The sequence below is a fragment of the Oncorhynchus masou genome, chromosome 9, assembly GCF_036934945.1.
Source record: "Oncorhynchus masou masou isolate Uvic2021 chromosome 9, UVic_Omas_1.1, whole genome shotgun sequence".
NCBI classification, from domain to species: domain Eukaryota; kingdom Metazoa; phylum Chordata; class Actinopteri; order Salmoniformes; family Salmonidae; genus Oncorhynchus; species Oncorhynchus masou.
The window spans coordinates 26,390,816-26,408,615 of record NC_088220.1 but is presented as its reverse complement, the minus strand read 5'-3'; the positions used below and the strand labels follow the sequence as shown (position 1 = coordinate 26,408,615).

General features: G+C 39.6%; 1 protein-coding gene across 3 annotated transcripts in view; it reads right to left on the bottom strand.

The window, feature by feature from the left end:
* LOC135545736 (bifunctional heparan sulfate N-deacetylase/N-sulfotransferase 1-like) overlaps positions 1-17,800 on the bottom strand; it is an 87,522-nt gene that overhangs the window by 39,115 nt on the left and 30,607 nt on the right. The window contains exons 1-2 of one of the 3 annotated variants that reach the window (XM_064973560.1): positions 10,344-10,363; positions 9,658-9,771 (exon numbers count right to left, since the gene is read on the bottom strand). The exons of 1 other annotated variant lie outside the window; for it this stretch is intronic. The gene's annotated coding sequence lies outside the window, so the exon portion shown is untranslated. Of the gene's footprint in view, positions 1-9,657; positions 9,772-10,343; positions 10,364-17,800 lie in introns of those variants that run through there. One more of the 3 variants, XM_064973559.1, reaches the window with a different exon arrangement.

Here is a 17,800-nt window from a genome sequence, read left to right as displayed (position 1 = left end):
GTGACGTAGTTGTACGCATTTATGTTGAAGAATAGCCGTTGGCGGCTACATTTCACAAGTGGTCACCTGATGGCTCCCAGGGTGACTCTCGCGTAAAATACAGAGGTAGCCATTACTCCAAATCGGTCCTACTGAAAAACTAATTGTCCCAATGGATATATTATTGAATAGATATTTGAAAAACACCTTGAGGATTGATTATAAACAACGTTTGCCATGTTTCTGTTGATATTATGGAGCTAATTTGGAATATTTTCAACCGTTTTCGTGACTGCAATATCCCGGGCGATTTCTCAGCCAAACGTGAAGAACAAACGGAGCTATTTCGCCTACAAAAATAATATTTTTGGAAAAAAGGAACATTTGCTATCTAACTGGGAGTCTCGTGAGTGAAAACATCTGAAGCTCATCAAAGGTAAATGATTTAATTTGATTGCTTTTCTGATTTCCGTGACCAAGTCACCTGCTGCTAGCTGGACAAAATCCTATGCTAGGCTATCGATAAACTTAAATCAAATCAAATTTTATTTGTCACATACACATGGTTAGCAGATGTTAATGCGAGTGTAGTGAAATGCTTGTGCTTCTAGTTCCGACAATGCAGTAATAACCAACAAGTAATCTAACTAACAATTCCTAATCTACTGTCTTATACAGTGTAAGGGGATAAAGAATATGTACATAAGGATATATGAATGAGTGATGGTACAGAGCAGCATAGGCAAGATACAGTAGATGGTATCGAGTACAGTATATACATGTGAGATGAGTATGTAAACAAAGTGGCATAGTTAAAGTGGCTAGTGATACATGTATTACATAAGGATGCAGTCGATGATATAGAGTACAGTATATAGGTATGCATATGAGATGAATAATGTAGGGTAAGTAACATTATATAAGGTAGCATTGTTTAAAGTGGCTAGTGATATATTTACAACATATACAAAAGCATTATACAAATGCTTGTCTAGCTTTGCCTGTAAAGCATATTTTGAAAATCTGAGATGACAGGGTGATTAACAAAAGGCTAAGCTGTGTCTCAATATATTTCATTTGTGATTTTCATGAATAGGAATATTTTCTAGGGATATTTATGTCCGTTGCATTATGCTAATTAGTGTCAGGCGATGATTACGCTCACGCATGCGGGATGGGGAGTCACTAGAGGTTTTAACAAGGACATCAATAAGGGATCATAGTTTTCACCTGCATTCAAGTCATGGAAAGGGCATAAGGTGTTGTCTACTGATTTTGTCTATGTATGTTTTCTGTTTAAAAAAAGCTATATATATATATATATATAAAACATATATAATTTTATATTCATACAGACTTATTCTAAAATTGAATAAATAAAACAATTTCCTCATCAATCTACACACAATACCCCATAATGACAAAGTGAAAACAGGTTGAGACATTTTTGCAACTGTATTAAAAATAAAAACAGAAATTCCTTGTTTACATAAGTACTTAGACCCTTTGCTATGAGACTCAAAATCGAGCTCAGGTGCATTCTGTTTCCATTGATCAATTTGATTGGAGTCCACCTGTGGTAAATTCATTGGTTGGAAATTATTTGGAAAGGTGCACACTGTGGTTGAACTCAAACATACTAATTGATTTAAAAAATGTATTCGAAAAAAACTTCTTTTTTTAAAAGGGTGAATGATATCATAAATATGACTGGTGGAGTTTTGTCACACATGCAGCTAACACAGACATATGGAAATGTCTGCTCTACCCAAAATTACAACCAACTAATTGCAGCATTACCACAAAAATGGAAGAGACAAGTAGAAGGGGGAAAGGAGGAACTTGTATGCCGGCCCTGTAATAAAGAACATAAATGGTTAAAGAAAAGTTTGAGAAATAAAATCATATACCAATTTCATTTAAGGACCAAAAAACTGACAGCTGTCAGTGCAAAACACTTGGGAAGAGATGTTCAATGTATCCATTTCAAATAAATTCATAAAAAATCCTACAATATGATTTCCTGGATTGTATCCCTTGTTTTGTCTGTCATAGTTGAAGTGTACCTATGATGAAAATTACAGGCCTCTCTCATCTTTTTAAGTGGGAGAACTTGCACAACTGGTGGCTGACTAAATACTTTTTTGCCCAAACTGTATATGGCTGCTAGAAATCCAAAATGGATGGTGTTGAGAGATACAGTAGATGGGAGGGGTTGAATGGAGCTGAAGGGTGGGACTAATAACAAGATAACCAATGCAAAACATACGGGGTCTGTAAAATGTATATTCATTTAGAAATGTTGTAAAATAGTACAGTTACAAAAGAAATCAAACTGGATGGACATCAGAAATAGAGGAAGGCCAGAACTAAAAACAAACAAAAGATAACTATTGTAAAACAGATTGTGTCTGTAAAATGTGTACAAGATGTATATACTGAAGGTAGTGTTAAGTGTTATTGTTTATTAGTTTACTCCAATTGGGGGAAGGGTGGTAGGGTTTGTGGGGAATAATAAAGGTATATTCTAAAAATGTATGTATGTCTATATAGGTATGTGTGTGTACAGTGGGGAGAACAAGTATTTGATACACATCCCGATTTTGCAGGTTTTCCTACTTACAAAGCATGTAGAGGTCTGTAATTTTTATCATAGGTGCACTTCAACTGTGAGAGACGGAATCTAAAACAAAAATCCAGAAAATCACATTGTATGATTTTTAAGTAATTAATTTGCATTTTATTGCATGACATAAGTATTTGTTACATCAGAAGGCAGACCTTAATATTTGGTACATAAATCTTTGTTTGCAATTACAGAGATCATACATTTACTGTAGTTCTTGACCAGGTTTGCACATACTGCAGCAGGGATTTTGGCCCACTCCTCCATACAGACCTTCTCCAGATCCTTCAGGTTTCGGGGCTGTTGCTGGGCAATACGGACTTTCAGCTCCCTCCAAATATGTTTTATTGGGTTCAGGTATGGAGACTGGCTAGGCCACTCCAGGACCTTGAGATGCTTCTTACGGTGCCACTCCTTTGTTGCCCTGGCTGTGTGTTTCGGGTTGTTGTCATGCTGGAAGACCCAGCCACGACCCATCTTCAATGCTCTTACTGAAGGAAGGAGGTTGTTGGCCAAGATCTCGCGATACATGGCCCCATCCATCCTCCCCTCAATACGGTGCAGTCGTCCTGTCCCCTTTGCAGAAAAGCATCCCCAAAGAATGATGTTTCTACCACCATGCTTCATGTTTGGGATGGTGTTCTTGGGGTTGTACTCATCCTTTTTCTTTCTCCAAACCCGGTGAGTGGAGTTTAGACAAAAAAGCTCTATTTTTGTCTCATCAGACCACATGACCTTCTCCCATTCCTCCTCTGGATCATTCAGATGGTCATTGGCAAACTTCAGAAGGGCCTGAACATGACCTGGCTTGAGCAGGGACACATTGAGTGCGCTGCAGGAATTTAATCCTTGACGGCGTAGTGTTTTACTATTGGTTTTCTTTGAGACTGTGGTCCCAGATCTCTTCAGGGCATTGACCAGGTCCTGCTGTGTAGTTCTGGGCTGATCCCTTACCTTCCTCATGATCATTGATGCCCCACGAGGTGTGTCATGTGCCTTTTACTGAGGAGTGGCTTCCGTCTGGCCACTCTACCATAAAGCCTGATTGGTGGAGTGCTGCAGAGATGGTTGACCTTCTGGAAGGTTCTCCAATTTCCACAGAGGACCTCTACATCGCTGTCAGAGTGACCATTGGGTTCTTGGTCACTTCCCTGACCAAGGCACATATACCCCGATTGGAGTTTGCCTAAAGACTCTCAGACCATGCCAGGCATCACGTCTGGAGGAAACCTGGCACCATCCCTGCAGTGAAGAATGGTGGTGGCAACATCAAGCTGTGGGGATGTTTTTCAGCAGCCTGGACTGGTAAACCAGTCAGCATCGAGGCAAAGATCAACGGAGCAAAGTACAGAGAGATTCTTAATTAAAACCTGCTCCAGAGCGCTCAGGACCTCGGACTGGAGCAAAGATTGACCTTCCAACAGAACAACGACCCAAAGCACACAGCTAAGACAACGCAGGGTGGCTTCAGGACAAGTCTTTGAATGTCCTTGAGTGGCCCAGCCAGAGCCAGGACTTGAACATCTCTGGAAAGACCTGAAAATAGCTGTGCAGCGATGCTCCCCATACAATCTGACAGAGCTTGATAGGATCTGCAGAGAAGAATGGAAGAAATTCCCAAAATGCAGGTGTGCTAAGCTTGTAGCGTCATACCCAAGAAGACTCATAGCTGTAATCGCTGCCAAAGGCGCTTCAACAAAGTACTAAATAAAGGATCTGAATACTTACGTAAATGTGATATTGCCATGTTTTATTTATTTATACATTTTGCAAAATTGTCTAAAAACCTTTTTGCTTTCTCATTATGGGGTATTGTGTGTAGATTGATGAGGGGGAAAACAATTGAATCCATTTCAGAATAAGGCTGTAACGAAACAAAATGTGGAAAAAGTCAAGGTGTCTGAATACTTTCTGAATGCACTCTATGGGGTGCAGGTAGCCTAGTGGTTAGAGCATTGGGCCAGTAACCAAGATGTTGCTAGATCAAATCCCAAAGCTGACAAGGTACAAATCTGTCGTTCTGCCCCTGAACACGGCAGTTAACCCTCTGTTCCTAGGCCGTCATTGTAAATAAGAATTTGTTCTTAACTGACTTGTCTAGTCAAATAAAAAAAATCTGTACGTACATATTTAAAAAAAAAATATATATATATATATATATTTTTTTTATAATGGCCTCTGCTGTTCGTAATAAAACTAAATATAAATCCCGGGTCTGACAAGCAGAACAGACAATAACGGCTATAGTCCGGACCAAACAAAAATAGGAGAAAAGAATAAGGTTTGAGAATGCAATGACACGCCTTGCACCCAAATCAATAATTAAACACTACCTTTTCAAAGTCTTTAATAATACATCAACGTTAAGATAACAAAGGCTAGGGCACTAGAGCAACTTCCTGTTGGTTCAAAACCCCACCAATGAAACAGCATGTATTGTGGGTACATTCAGGGAGAGGGGAGGAAGATGCCCTTAGGCCTGGTTTCCCAATGTCAAGCTGTCATTCATGACGTGTCCAAATTGCTCACCCTGTGATCTGAGATCAAAGGGTTAACTGGTGCTCTGGACCCAGTGGGTCTTCATTATTCAACAGGCCCTTACAACAGAGAGAGAGAGAGCGAGACAGACAGAGAAAGAGAGAGACAGAAAGAGAGAGAGGGAGTGAGGGACACCGAGAGACAGACAGTCACAGACAGAGAGAGAGAAAGGCCTAAAGAGTCGGAACCAGAACTTCACCAAATAAATCAGAAATACAGACATTGTCATCCTACAAGAAACATGGTATAGAGGAGATGGACCCACTGGTTGCCCTCTAGGTTACAGGGAGCTGGTTGTCCTATCCACCAAACTACCAGGTGTGAAACAGGGATGGGATTCAGGGTGTATGCTAATTTGGTATTGAGCAGCCCCAAATCACTCTATTAAATTAATCAAAACAGGAACATTTGACATTTGGCTAGAAATTCAAAAGGAAATTATCTCAACAGAGAAAAATGTTTTCCTGTGTGCTACCTATACCCCCCCCACTTTAATGAAGACAGCTTCTCCATGCCCAGGGACATGTACTAGTCTGTGGTGACCTAAATGCCAGAACTGGACAAGAACCTGCCACCCTCAGCACACAGGGGGACAAACACCTACCTGGAGGTACACAGGGGGACAAACACCTACCTGGAGGTGACAGCATTCCCTCCTCCATATGCCCCCTAGGCACAACTATGACAACATAACCAACAAAAACAGGTCACAACTCCTGCGTCGCACGCTGGGTATGTACATAGTCAATGGTAGGCTTGGAGAGGACTCCTACGGTAGGTACACCAATATCTCTTAGCCATAAAACCTGAGCCTATGCCTTCACTATGGTGAATCACCAAAACAATACAGAAATACACTACGGAAAAAGAACTAACAGAAAGTCAGAAATCAACTCAATGTAATAAAAAAATCCATAGACTAACCACTTTTGTGAAAATGGGAAAGAACCAAACAAACAACACAAATAGTTATCTACACAAAACGGAGATGTATGGCTCAACCCCTTCTCCAATCTTTTTGGCCCAAAAACAAATAACAAACAGAAAAAACATATACATGATCAAATACAAATCTTAGAATCAACTATTAAACACTAGCAGAACCCACTGGATTCTCCAATTACATTGAATGAACTTCAGGACAAAATAAAAACCCTCCAACCCCATAAGGCCTGTGGTGTTGATGTTATCCTCAATTAAATTATACAATATACAGACCACAAATTCCAATTGACTATACTTAAACTCTTTAACATCATCCTTAGCTCGGGCATCTTCCCCAATATTTGGAATCAAGGACTGATCACCACAATTCACAAAAGCGGAGGAAAATTTGACCCCAATAACTACCGTGGGATATGCGTCAACAGCAACCTTGGGAAAATGCTCTGCATTATCATTAACAGCAGATGGGTACCTTTCCTCAGTGAAAACAATGTACTGAGCAAATGTCAAACTGGCTTTTTACCAAATGATCGTACGACATACCGCGTATCCACAATACACACCCCAAATGACAAACAAACAAACCAAAACAAAGGCTAAGTCTTCTCATGCTTTGTTGATTTCAAAAAAACTTCTGCTATAGAGGGTCTGCTATACAAATTGATGGAAAGAGGTGTTGGAGGAAAAACATACAACATTATAAAATCCATGTACACAAACAACAAGTGTGCAGTTAAAATTGGCAAAAAACACATTTCTTTCCACATGGCTGGGGGTGAGACAGGGATGCAGCTTAAACCCCACCCCCTTCAAAATCTATATTATCGAATTGGCGAGGGCACTAGAAAAGTCTGCAGCACCTGGTCTCACCCTACTCAAATTAGATGTCAAATGTCTACTGTTTGCTGATGATCTGGTGCTTCTGTCCCCAACTGAGGAGGGCCTACAGCAGCACCTAGATCTTCTGCAGAGATTCTGCCAGACCTGGACCCTGACAGTAAATCTCTGTTAGACAAAAATAATGGTGTTGCAAAAAAGGTCCAGTTGCCAGGATCATAAATACAAATTCCATCTAGACACCATTGCTCTGGAGCACACAAAAAAACTAAATATACCTCGGCTTAAACATCAGCGCCACAGGTAACTTCCACAAAGCTGTGAACGATCTGAGAGACAAGGCAAGAAGGGTCTTATATGCCATCAAAAGGAACATAAAATTCAACATACCAATTAGGATCTGGTTAAAAATACTTAAATAAGTTATAGAACCCATTGCCCTTTATGGTTGTGAAGTCTGGGGTCTGCTCACCAACAAGTAATTCACATAATGGGATAAACAGCAAATTGAGACTTTGCATGTAGAATTCTGCAAAAATGTCCTCCATGTACAACATAAAACATCAAATAATGCATGCACAGGTAAATTAGGCCGATACCCGCTGATTATCAAAATCCAGAAAATAGACGTTAAATTGTACAACCACCTAAAAGGAAGAGATTCCCAAACCTTCCATAACAAATACATCACCTACAGAGAGATTAACCTGGAGAAGAGTCCCCTAAGCAAGCTGGTCCTGGGGCTCTGTTCACAAACACAAACAGACCCCACAGAGCCCCAGGACAGCAACACAATTAGACCCAACCAAATCACAAGAAAACAAAAAGATAATTACTTGACACATTGGAAAGAACTAACAAAAAAACTGAGAAAACTAGAATGTCTTGTGGCCCTAAACAGAGAGTACACAGTGGCAGATAACCTGAACACTGTGACGGACCCAAACATAAGGAAAGCTTTGACTATGTACAGACTCAGTGAGCATAGCCATGCTACTGAGCATAGGATTGCTCAAGAGAAGACAGGCTATGTGCACACTAAGGCTGGGCAGTATACCACATTTTATGATATACCAGTATTGATGCACGGACTGGTTTGGGTTTTTACTTTACCTTTTATACCGGTATTCGAATGTTCGGTTTGTTAAATGTGATACGCCATGTGCAATGTCAATTTTTATAATTTACTTCGCTACTTGAGTCATCTCTCTCCCTGTGACACTTTCCATACAGACTTAGCCACGCTCCCTGTCACTCAAAGGGCACATTAGATGTTCCTCAACCACCAAACACTTGCGTTCAGTCTGCATGTTCAACGCAGCACATGAAACAATGTTCATGACAACAATGCTGTTTTCACTTTGCTTCTGAATATAAATCCACTAGCGTTCTATAATGACACTATTAGTTTGTGTTTCTTACGTCAGCAAACAGCTAGTTTGTCTTTTCTTAGCAAGTTGCCCTAAATCTTGTGAGATGCTAATTGTTAGCTAGCTAAGAATTGTACTGAGTAGGAGCTAATACCAGTGATGGTGTAGACTTGAATCAGAATGTTGTTTGTTCAACAGCATCTTCAAAATCAAAGAGGAATATGCAAAGCAAAAATATGTTAGCTACATGATGTAGCTAAGAGAAAACAGGCAATGTAGCCAAAGCTTATGAAGTCCCCTATGAAACACTTATCAACACTTTAGTTCCTACCCTGTCACAATAACTCCTCCCTGGCATTTTAATTCGTTGTCATCTCAAACAACAATGTATCCAAAGTGCCCACTATTATATTCTAACTATAGAATTAGAATAGTCATTCTATTTCCATGATTCCAACAGTTTTGCTCTAATTCGCAAGTCAAATCGCAATTGCAACATTTGGTTAAATATAAGTCCTAGATTATTTGTCCATTATCGTGCAGCCCTATGTGGCAGTGTGGAAATGATCTCTATTGAGCAGTGGTGTAAAGTACTTAAGTAAAAATACTTTCAAGTACGACTTAAGTTGTTTTTTGGTATCTGTACTTGACTATTTTTTATTTTTGACAACTTTTACTCTTACTTCACTACATTCCTAAAGAAAATACTGTACTTTTTACTCCATACATTTTTCCTGACAACTAACAGTACTCGTTACATTTTGAATGCTTAGCAGAACAGGAAAATCAAATCAAATAGAAATGTTATTAGTCACATGCGCCAAATACAACAGTGAAATGTTTACTTGCGAGCCCCTAACCGACAGTGCAGTTAAAAAAAATATGTATAAGAATAAGAGAAAAGTAACTAGTAATAAAAGAGGAGCTGTAAAAAAAAATATATATATATATATTTATACACACACAGGATGCCGGTATGAGTCAATGTGCAAGGGCACCAGTTAATAGAGGTAGTATGTACATGTAGGTAGAGTTAATTAAAGTGACTATGCACAGACGACAACAGAGAGTGGCAGTGGTGTGGAGAAGAAGGGGGGGGGGGCGAAGTGAATAGTCTGGTTCGCCATTTGACTAGACGTGCAGGAGTCTAATGGCTTGGGGGTAGAAGCTATTTAGAAGCCTCTTGGACCTAGACTTGGAGCTCCGGTACCGCTTGCTGTGTGGTTGCAGAGAGAACAGTCTGTGACTAGGGTGGTTCGAGTCTGACAATTGTCATAGGCATTTCCCTGCCTATGATTAGGGTTTGGCTTTGGAGTGGATAAGCTCACACTAGATCTGTACTTAAGGAGACAGAGCTCTTACCTTCCCAAAACAAGATGTCTGCCAAATGTCCTCCAACGGCTCTCAACAGGTAGCAGACTAACACGCAAACCGGCCTCCTTCTGTAACGGTATTCTCTCTTCCCTCTGGATTCACCTTGAGAAGAAAACCGAACAAGGATACATCCATCAGATGAAAAATGAAATGAGTGAAAACATATTTTGCGAGGGGCTCCTGTGTTAGTAATAGTCCCTCAGTCTATCAGCACTGCCTCAGTGAGCGACCTCCTTTGTTCATTAATTGATTGTCTCTCCCCTGCTGAGCTCCAGTAACTAGGTTACATGGATTCATGAAAAGGCAGAACCGACACCTCTCGTCAAGTGAGACCAGGAGATGAGAGATGGATGAAGACTCCAGGGCATAGAGGAACCAGGAACCACTGGCTCTTAATAGAACTAATGGAGTACGGTAGAAGATGGTAGCTTTATTGAAATAATTCTCATTTAATTAGTCTGAGTGATTGACGAGAGGAAGGAAGGGGCCGGGGAGATGGGTGAGAGGAAGCCATTATGTGAAACTGATGATTTCACTCGAAAGGATGTGTATCATGTGAATCGATTCAAGGAGAGGAGTTCAAGTTAAAACATGTATTGTCATGTGCACAAGTACAGTGAAATGTCTTTCCAGCTTACTCTTTCCAACAATGCAGTAATCAATATAGGACTGACCCCATTTAGTCGACCGGTCGATTTGGATTTCTTTCGTAGAGCAGGAGCTAAAAAAATATACATTGCCAGTCAAATGTTTGGACACACCTACTCATTCAAGGGTTTTTCTTTATTTTTTACTACTTTCTACATTGAAAAATAATAGTTAAGACATCAAAACTATGAAATAACAAATACTGAATCATGTACAAACCAAAAAGGTGTTAATCAAATCAATCTGTTTTATATTTGAGATTCTTCAAAAGTAGCCGCTCTTTGCCTTGATGACAGCTTTGCACACTCTTGGCATTCTCTCAACCAGCTTCATGAGGTAGTCACCTGGAATGCATTTCAATTAACAGGTGTGCATTGGAATTTATTTCCTTCTTAATGCGTTTGTGCCAATCAGTTGTGCTGTGACAAGGTAGGGGTGGTATACAGAACATAGCCCTATTTTGTGAAAGACCAAGGTCATATTATAACAAGAATAGCTCAAATAAGCAAAGAGAAACGACAGTCCATCATTACTTTAAGTGATGAAGTTCAGTCAATCTGGGAAATTTCAAGAACTTTGAAAGTTTGCATGAGGAAGTTCTTTGTTTCTGGCCATTTTGAGCCTGTAATCAAACCCACAAATGCTGATGCTCTGGATACTCAACTAGTCTAAAGGCCAGTTTTTGTTGTTTCTTTAATCAGAACAACAGTTTTCAGCTGTGCTAACATAATTGCAAAAGGGTTTTCTAATGATCAATTAGCCTTTTAAAATTATAAACTTCAATTAGTTAACACAACGTGGAGTGATGGTTGCTGATAAATGGGCGTAGGTACGCCATGAAAAAAAACAGCCATTTCCAGCTAAAATAGTCATTTACAACATGCCTACACTGTATTTCTGATCAATTTGATGTTATTTTAATGGACAAACAATGTGGTTTTCTTTCAAAAACAAGGACATTTCTAAGACGTGCTACTACATATATATATCATGGTGTACAAGACCCCTGTCTGATTGGCGCCTGTGAGTAGACTGATCCATTGTGGAGGCTGTGGGGATGGTACAGTCCATCACTAAGACGTGCTACTGAAATTGTATATGATTATATTACATAAGAACAATGGTGGAACAATGGTGGTCGCTGTCCGCAGTTCTGAAACACATCAGTGCGCTGTTGAATTGGCAACATTTCTAGACCATGTTGCTACGTGCATAATAGCCAAGTTAACCACCATATTGGTGTTGAGATATCAGAAGAATGAGGAGATGACAAAACAGCCTTTGCCTTATTGTCAAAGAATAGTGAAGAGAGCGGAAACCCCAACTTAATTATGTCTACAATCAATGGCCTAACTGTTAAATGTGTCAGGCTTTATAAATCATCCATATATATATCTACATAAATAAGACAGCTCCTGCTACTGTTGCCTGTTTGAGTGTTTGTTTAATATCCTACTGATTCTGTGAGCACCAAGCTTCACGCAGCAACATGTCAAGTAGGGGTGGGCGATATAGGCAAAATATTATATCATGGCATTTGAAAAAAATTGGACGGTATGGCGGTATTTGACGTTATTTTTAGTTTTGAATAATACAAGTTCTATATCTGCTTTATGAGTAGTGAGTGATCTTAGGGTGGCAACACAACACATACATTTCAATATGAATTTATCCATTCTGATTGTTTTATACTGTTCAATTCAACTTCAACCAAAACAAATTTCAGCACTTTTATCACATTTGCATTTCCTGCACACAATTGCAGTGGTGGAAAAAGTACCCAATTGTCATACTTGAGTATAAGTAAAGATTCTGTAATAGAAAATGACTCAAGTAAAAGTGAAAGTCACTCAGTAAAATACTATGTGAGTAAAAGTCTAAAAGTGCTTGGTTTTAAATACACTTAAGTATCAAAAGTAAATTAATTTATAAAATGTACTAAAGTATCAAAAGAAAAAGTATACATAATTTCAAATTCCTTATATTAAGTAAACCAGATGGCACCATTTTCTTGTTTTTATTTTACGAATAGCCAGGGGCACACTCCAACACTCAGACATAATTGACAAACAAAGCATTTGTGTTTAGTGAGTCCTCCAGATCAGAGGCAGTAGGGATGACCAGGGATGTTCTCTTAACAAGTGCATGAATTGGACCATTTCCCTGTAAGTAAGCATTTCACTATAAGGTTGTATTTGGCTCATGTGACTAATAACATTTCTATTTGATTTGATTTTCCTGTCCTGTTAAGCATTCAAAATGTAATGAGTACTTTTAGATGTAAGGGAAAATGTATGGAGTAAAAAGTACAGTATTTTCTTTAGGAATGTAGAAGTAAAAGTAAAAGTTGTCAAAAATAAAAATAGTCAAGGACAGATACCAACAAAAATGACTTAAGTAGTACTTGAAAGTATTTTTTAATTAAGTACTTTACACCACTGCTCAATAGAGATCACTTCCAGACTGCCACGTAGGGCTGCACGATATTGGCAAATCTAGGACTTATTTTTAACCAAATGTTGCAATTGCGATTTGACTTGTGATTTAGAGCAACACTGTTGGAATCATGGAAATAGAATGTCTATTTTAATTCTATAGTTAGAATATTATAGTGGGCACTTTGAATACAGCGTTGTTTGAGATGACAACGAATTAAAATGCCAGGGAACATTTATTGTGACAGGGTAGTGTTGATAAATGTTTCCTAGGGGAACCTATAAGCTTTGGCTACATTGCATGTTCTCTCTTAGCTACTTCATGTATCTAACATATTCCTCTTTGATTTTGAAGATACTGTTGAACAAACAACATTCTGATTCAGGTCTATCATCATTGGTATTATCAGGCTGTATTAGCTAGCTACGTTTGCTCTTACTCAGTACATTTATTAGCTAGCTAGCAATTAGCATTAGCGGCTAACAATTAGCATCTCACAAGATTTAGGGCAACTTGCTAAGAAAAGACAAACTAGCTGTTTGCTGATGTAAGAAACATGGCTAGGTCTGTGTGGAAAGTGGCAGGGAGAGAAAGAGCGGAGAGAGATGACTCAAGTAGCGAAGTAAACTATAAAAATTGACATTACACATCACATTTAGCAAACAAAACATTCAAATACCGGTATAGAAGGTATAGTAAAAACACAAACCAGTCCCTGCATCAATACCGGTATATCATAAAATACGGTATACCGCCAAGTCCTAAACAATTTCAGCTGTTTTTAATCTTTGCTTTACACTTATTTTCCCATTAATAGTCTCTGGTATTATTTATAATAAGCAAAAAAGATATGTCCTCTCACTGTCAACTGTGTTTATTTTTAGCAAACTAAACATGTGTAAATATTTGTATGAACATAACAAGATTAAACAACAGACATAAACTGAACAAGTTCCACAGACGTATGACTAACAGAAATGGAATAATGTGTCCCTGAACAAAAGGGGGGGGGGGGATCAAGATCAAAATTAAGTCAGTACTGCAGTGCATCTCCTCCTCATGGACTGCACCAGATTTGCCAGTTCTTGCTGAGCGATGTTACCCCACTGTTCCATCAAGGCACCTGCAAGTTCCCAGACATTTCTGGGGGGAATGGCCCTATCCCTCACCCTCCGATCCAACAGGTCCCAGACGTGGTCAATGAGATTAAGATCCGGGCTCTTCACTAGCCATGGCAGAACACTGACATTCCTATCTTGCAGGAAATCACGCACAGAGGCAGTATGGCTGGTGGCAATGTCATGCTGGAGGGTCATGTCAGGATGAGCCTGCAGGAAGGGTACCACATGAGGGAGGAGGATGTCTTCCCTGTAACACACAGCTTTGAGATTGCCTGCAATGACAACAAGCTCAGTCCGATGATGATGTGACACACCACCGCAGACCATGACGGAACCTCCACCTCCAAATCGATCCCGCTCCAGAGCACAGGCCTCGCTGTATCGCTCATTCATTCAACGATAAATGTGAACATCACCCCTGGTGAGGCAAACTGTGACTCGTTAGTGAAGAGTACTTTTTGCCAGTTCTGTTTGGTCCAGCAATGGTGGGTTTGTGCCCATAGGCGACATTGTTGCCAGTGATGTCTGGTGAGGACCTGCCTTACAACAGGCCTACAAGCCCTCAGTCCAGCCTCTCTCAGCCTATTGCGGACAGTCTGAGCACTGATGGAGGGATTGAGCGTTCCTGATGTAACTTGGGCAGTTGTTGTTGCCATCCTGTACCTGTCCCGCCGGTGTGATGTTCGGATGTACCGATCCTGTGCAGGTGTTGTTACACTTGGTCTGCCACGGTGAGGACAATCAGCTGTCCGTCCTGTTTCCCTGTAGCGCTGACTTAGGTGTCTCACAGTACGGACATTGCAATTTATTGCCCTGGCCACATCTGCAGTCCTCATGCCTCCTTGCAGCATGCCTAAGGCAAGTTCACGCAGATGAGCAGGGACCCTGGGCATCTTTATGTTGGTGTTTTTCCAGAGTCCGAAAGGCCTCTTTAGTTTCCTAAGTTTTCATAACTGTGACATTAATTGCCTACCGTCTGTAAGCAGTTAGTGTCTTAACGACCGTTCCACACGTGTATGTTCATTCATTATTTATGGTTCATTGAACAAGCATGGGAAACAGTGTTTAAACCCTTTACAATGAAGATCTGTGAAGTTATTTGGATTTGTACGAGTGATCTTTGTAAGAAAGGGTCTTGAAAAAGGGACGTTTATATTTAGTATTGTTTACACTCTTCCAAATTGTCTGAAAAAGTATATTTATAATAATAACGCTCCTTTTTCCTTGATCTCCTTTGTTATTATTATTACTGTTATGATGATGATGATGGTGATCATTATAATAACAAGAAATATCATTATCATTAGTAGGCTTGGTATAGCAGCCTTGTAGAACCAAGCTGTAGGACTAAGAGTGCATCATATTATGTCTTAATATCGTAACTTAATTAGGCCTATATTTCAATACTTACAGTTGAATTCGGAAGTTTACATACACCTTAGCCAAATACATTTAACCCAAGTTTTTCACGATTCCTGATATTCTAATCCTAGTAAAAATTCCCTGTCTTAGGTCAGTTAGGATCACCACTTTATTTTAAGAATGTGAAGTGTCAGAATAATAGTAGAGATAATTATTTATTTTAGTGTTTATTTCTTTCATCACATTCCCAGTGGGTCAGAAGTTTACATACACTCAATTAGTATTTGGTAGCATTGCCTTTATATTGTGTGTGTGTGTGTGTGTGTGTGTGTGTGTGTGTGTGTGTGTGTGTGTGTGTGTGTGTGTGTGTGTGTGTGTGTGTGTGTGTGTGTGTGTGTGTGTGTGTGTGTGTGTGTGTGTGTGTGTGTGTACGTACGTGCAGTGGGCTACAAAATTACTGGCACCCATGACTGGCAATGCACAAACATACTTTAAAAAATATAAACAATATAATTATAGAGAAAAACTCAAAATACCAACATGTGAGAAATACTACATTTTATTATATTTTCAATGGAACCCACCAAAATCGTTATTGATTTAATTAAAAATCAATGTCCTCCAAATCAAGGTTTCACAATTAATGGCACCCTTAAAGATTATTATAAATAACATTAAACCAGGAATTAAATCCCACTTATTTAAATGTATCTAAGTCTTAAGGAACTATTGAGCCATTACATCACTTCCTGTTTCACCAGGGTATAAAAATGAGGTAACATGCATGCAATATCCCTTTGTCATCCAACACCATGAAGAAAACAAAAGAACTGGCTGTTCAAAAGAGACAGATGGTCGTAGACCTTCATATATCTGGTAATGGCTACAAGAAGATCCACAAACGATTAAATATACCACTGAGCACTGTCAGGGCAATTATTAAGAAATTCAAAAGATATGGAACGGTTGAAAACCTCAAATGCATTTTGCCCCCCGGATAGGGAGGAGGATAGTGAGAGAAGCAACAAAATCCTCAAGATTCACTGTGAAAGAATTGGTAGCATCTTCGGGTCACCAGGTTTCAAAAAACACCATCAGACACCACCTCTACAACCACAGACTCTTTGGAACGGTTGCCAGAAGAAAGCCCTTTCTGACCACAAGACACAGACGCAAGGGCCTGCAGTTTGCCAAATGTCATTTAAATTATGACTGGAAGAAGGTGCTCTGGTCAGATGAGACCAGAATAGAACGTTCTGGTTAGATACAGCATCAGCATGTTTGGCGCCGAAACAGAGATGCATACTAGGAGAAGCACCTCATACCCACGGTGAAATGGGATGGTGGGCCAGTGATGTTTTGGGGCTGTTTCATTTCAGAGGTCCAGGGGCCCTGGTCAAGATTGATGGCATAATGAATTCCACCAAGTATCAGGCAATTCTGGCTGACAATCTGGTTGCCTCTGGCAGAAGACTGGGACTTGGCCATAGGTGGACTTTCCAACAAGACAATGACCCAAAACATACCTCAAGATCCGCACAGAAATGGTTCTGTGACCACAAAATCAATGTTCTGCCTGGCCATGTCAGTCACCGGACCTCAATCCAATGGAAAACCCGTGGACTGAGTTGAAGAGGGCAGTTGATACACGCAAACCCAAGAATGTGAAGGATCTTGAAAGGATCTGCATAAAGGAATGGTTCAAAACCCCTCCAAATGTGTTCCTTAACCTTGTCAAACATTACAGGAAAAGACTCCATGCTGTTGTCCTTGTCAGAGGTGGTTGCACTTAGTACTAAATGAGGAGTGCCAATAATTATGAAACCCTGATTTTGGTGAAATGTATTTTGTATTAAATAATTGTATGATTTTGGTTGGTTCCACTGAAACATTAATAAAGTGTAGTATTTCTTACATGTTGGTATTTTGGGTTTCTCTCTATAATTATATTTTTTATCTTTTTTTAAATGTATTGCTTGTGCATTGCCAGTCAGGGGTGCCAGTCATTCTGTATGTATGTGTGTATGTGTGTGTAGCAGGATTTAGAATCAGACGGGGGATACCGGAGATGGAGTATAGGCTAGAATGACATATTTTAACTCAAAATATGGACTTGATAAGATATGGGAACAAGATTGTCTTTTCTTATTCTGGACTGGTTGTCATTCAGTTATGTTGTTTATGTTGTGTCTCGTTGACTGTATATGCTGCTGGTAGCCTAGTAGTTGGTTCAGTTGTTTTTGTAAAATGAACAGCGTATTTTGCAATAAACAATGTAAATGTGTTAATGCATGTATTATTTGGGCTTTGTAGTTCCCTAGCCTCAGAGCCCATGCCAAACTAAAATCAGCTGGGGGCCACTCTTTTTGATGCCTTATTAATAGATTTATAAAATCTATGCAACGAATCTTCCACCAACTGGTTTCTGTGCATGCCAATGCACCACAAAGCACTAACATTGTTTCCGATATACACAGGACCAGAGCCATTTATTTGGGCCGGAATAACCAATTATGGGGCCCAGAGGGCAAGAATGTCTTTCCCCAACTGCAGTCGCAAAAAAG